The following is a 4247-nucleotide window of genomic DNA, read 5'->3' as shown; positions in this document are numbered from 1 at the left end:
AACAATAGGGCCTTGCGCCCTTCGGTGCTCGGGCCCTAATAATAATAATAATAATAATAATAATAATAATAATAATAATCCTTTCAAAAACGATAGGGCTTCGCACCTCTCGGTGCTCGGGCCCTAATAATAATCCTTACAAAAACAATAGGGCCTTGCGCCCTTCGGTGCTCGGGCCCTAATAATCCTTACAAAAACAATAGGGCCTTGCACCCTTCGGTGCTCGGGCCCTAATAATAATCTTTCAAACAATAGGGCTTCGCACCTCTCGGTGCGCGAGGCCGGGACCGTTGGTGCTCGGGCCCTAATTATCAGGGATCCCAGTCACCCCAACAACTGCCTCTTCTCTATCCTACGGTCTGGGAAACGTTACCGCTGCCTGAAGTCCAACACAGAGAGAATGCGGACATTTTTTTACCCCCAGGCTATCAGGATTCTAAATGAGGATTGTAGCAGGAGCACCAGCATAGCCTAAACACTTTGCACTTTCTTTATTTATTCTTCTCCCTTTTTATATAAATATCCTTTTCACTCTTGGAGTCAGTGGAACAAGCATTTCACTGCATTTATAGGCTACCTGTATAATGTATGTGACAAATAAACATTTGATTTGATTTCATTTAATTGGTTCATTCACTCCTTCACTCTCCACCTGAAACTAGTGTGTGGTGAACATTCTGGCACATAATGGCTGTTGTGCGTCACTCAGCTGGGTGCTACACATTGGTGGTGTTTAGTGAGATTCCGCCTCTCCTGTGAATGCAATTTGAGTGTCAAGAAAAGTGCTATAACTGTAATATGTTGTTGTTACATGAACCCTTCTCACCCCACCCCATTTTACTCCTGTTAAATATATATATCATGCAGGTTCAACACAACACAGGTTACACAGATGTGTGTAGGCTATCTGCTAGGTTTTAGTAAAGCATGGTTTAGTGGAATACCTGTTCCATACAGTCTAATGTGCAAGCAGATTCCTTCAAATGCACCGCTGACTATCAAAATACCGCTGCGCTGTTTGAAGTTGCACTGCTTGCTGTTAAATGACAAATGTCATTTTCATTGGTCTAAAGAAGGGGTTCCCAACCTTTTTCATTACATGGACCGGATAATAGTTGTCATATTTCTGACGGACCCGTGGCAGGGACGTTGGTAGTATTTGGTGAGAGGTGGTGCTGATCATAATACCGGGATTTGGGGTTTGTTTCCCCCGGGAAAATGTAGAAATTCTGGCTGTTAAATACACCCTTTTAACGCAGTTTGGAAGGGGCAGAAATATTTTAACAGAGCAAGCAAGCAGGGCCCGTCTTCTGTCTGACTCAGGTGATGTGAACATTGGCTACCTGCATAAGGTTATCACTTCACTGCTGCTTGACACCATCCTGCATGGAGACATATTTCACGGTAACAGTGGAGATGTTAGCAAAACTATAGCGTTTGGTAAAGGAGATGCAGATTATCTCTCTAATTCATTTCTTTGCGCAACAGCCCACATTATGCGCTCACTCCAGCAAGACGAGTGAAATAAATGTTTTTAAATCTGTCATTACCATAAGCTATTTGCTACGATAAGCTAGGCCTACAAGTCGCGATTTCCATTTTTTTTTTGCAGTGAATTAGACTATCCAATCACTATGCTGTTTTCATGAACATGACATGGATGTACTTCATTCATTGTTTTAATATCGTTCTAGCCTACCCACGAGTGGTTCAGTTTGTCAGTTCTACTTGCGCAGACATACACATTGAATGGGCAATCATAGTCTACCACTACCACTTAATGTTATGCCTCTATATTTTATGAATTACAAACTATTTATTTATTGATCAGGGAAACATTTAAGTTTATTTTTCTCTCAGTCCGGGGTTCCATAACACCATTCAGTTGTGCCGCAAATTAACAGATAGAAGCACCGGGATAATCTGGCCTAAATTCGTGGCTCAATGGACTAGCAATCTACTCATCGAGGAGGCTCATAGTTGATGAAGATCATGACAGACCATATAGATCCTAAAAAAGAGAAAGCCTGTGCAGTTGCTTTGTATAGTATGGACCGGGGGTTGGAGACCCCCGTTTAAAGGATGTTAAGCCTAACCCATAACTGATTAAGAAACATAAGACCAACCTTTTTGTGCCAGGCGCCTGACATTTGATAATAAAACCACCCCCCACGTGGGCTGGACAAACCCATACATTTATATAAGCTATTCGCCAGTGACTATGCGTTTTAGATCGCCAAGATAGGGGCCTAAGTGTGTTATAGCATAGAGGTGTCCAATTTAGTCTGAAAAGGTGGCAACACTACGCATCACCATCTGAATATTTTGTGGATGGGAAAATATTGTGAGCTCAGTCACACTAATAAAATCATGAAAGCTTAAACAGATCAGGACTGGAAGATTTAAAAAAGGCTGACTTAGCATATTCAGGTCTATGTTTATTATTGATAGACAGGCGCGTGCGGTCCATATGGGCAGGTGGGGCAGCGAACTATAAGCATCCTCCACAAAAAATAGTTCCTCAGTAAATCATAGCTCCAAATCTATTTTTAATAATGTGATTCACATTAACTGTCTATAGTTTCTGTAGGCTTTCCAACTATTTTTGTCTATTGAAATCAACTTTTGGATGATGGTGGTGATTCTCGTTGAGTTTAATGTGTCATGCAATGTTGGTGACACCTTGACGATCGCATTCCTCCATATATTTATCGCATAACTCTGGCGGCTTCAATAAGGATTGCAATCCGCGCTAAAAGACGCATGTCTAGACGCCCGTTAGTATTAGGCCAGATTGAACACAGAAAATTAGTTTTGGGCTAATGGGCTTCTACTGACCTACAATTTTAATCCACTTGCATTTCTGACTGTGACATGATTTAAGCATACAGCAAAGTCCTGTAAAATATGTAATTGTAATGTAGCCCAAAATGATAGGCTATTAAAAAAAAAGTCAGACAAGGCTTTCTGCCCTACCAAAATGTATGATCACCGCACGCTAGTCCTACTGCTGAAAGGCCTACTATGAGAACATCTTGTGTGATTTATAACTTTCAGTGGGAAGATTAGATTATAAGAAACATGTCTCCATAAACCTAAACCCCCATAAACGTTGGGCTTGGAGCATAGAAGATTTACAGTACCCTCCAGAATTATTGGCCCCTCTGCTAAAGATGACTAAAAACCAGTATGAAAAATAATCTGTTGGTGATTTATTGTAATCTCACAATGAAAAAAATTAGGAAAAATCCAACCTTGAAGTGATGCAAATGTATTTTGAGAAAAAGGAAAATCTTATAAATATTTTTAATGAAAACATGTTGCTCACAATTATTTCTATTTATTTAAGTTAATCAGAGTGTCTGTAAACTTTCAGAAGTAGTTCATGACTTTCTTTTTCACTATGGTATGAAAATAAAGTCACACAGAGGCTAAATCCTCTAGTTATTTTTCAACATCGGAAACAGACAAGAGAATACACTAAATAAAAAAAATAAAAAAAGTGTTGACATTTGTAAATCAGAGAATGTCTAGAGAATGAACCACTGTTGGAGAGTTACAGGCTGAATCATCTTGGGGTCACCAAGTCCCCCAAAAAAGAAAATCTTTAAAAGTGACCTCACTGCTAATAGATTATTTAGAGGGTATCCCAGGTAAAAGCCTGTCCAGTTTTTTAATTACCAGTGTAAACGCCAGGAGATGGTATAGTGATGTTTTTATTCCCAAAGGCCTTGGGAACCTAATTAAGGTGCATGGTATCATGAACACCAAGAAAAACCTGAACATTTTCAAAGAAAATCTGTCAATCTCTGCCAAGACACTAAAAGTTGGTCATGATTGGATCATTCATCAGGTCAATGAACCAAAACAAATGTCCAGATCTAAACAAATATGGTTTGCTGAACACAAAATCGAGCTTCGGGCATTGCCATCTCAGTCCCCTGATCTAAACTCCATAGGAAAACAGTGGGGTGAGTCAAAGAGGAGAATGCATGAGTGTGGACCTAGGAATCTGGACGATCTGGGGAGATTTTGTAAAGACGAACAGTCTTAAATCCCTTGCTTTGTATTCTCCAACTTAATGGGGAGTCATAGAAGAATATTACAAGCCGTTTTATTGGCAAAGGAAGGCTTAAGAAGGTATTACAAGCAGGGGTGCCAATAATTGTGAGCGACGTGTTTTTGTTAAAACATTTTTTTATTTCTTTATGAGATTTTACTTTTACTCAAAATAAAATTTGCTTCCC

Source organism: Alosa alosa, chromosome 14 (genome assembly GCF_017589495.1).
Source record: "Alosa alosa isolate M-15738 ecotype Scorff River chromosome 14, AALO_Geno_1.1, whole genome shotgun sequence".
NCBI lineage: Eukaryota > Metazoa > Chordata > Actinopteri > Clupeiformes > Clupeidae > Alosa > Alosa alosa.
Note: the sequence above shows the minus strand (reverse complement) of the source record.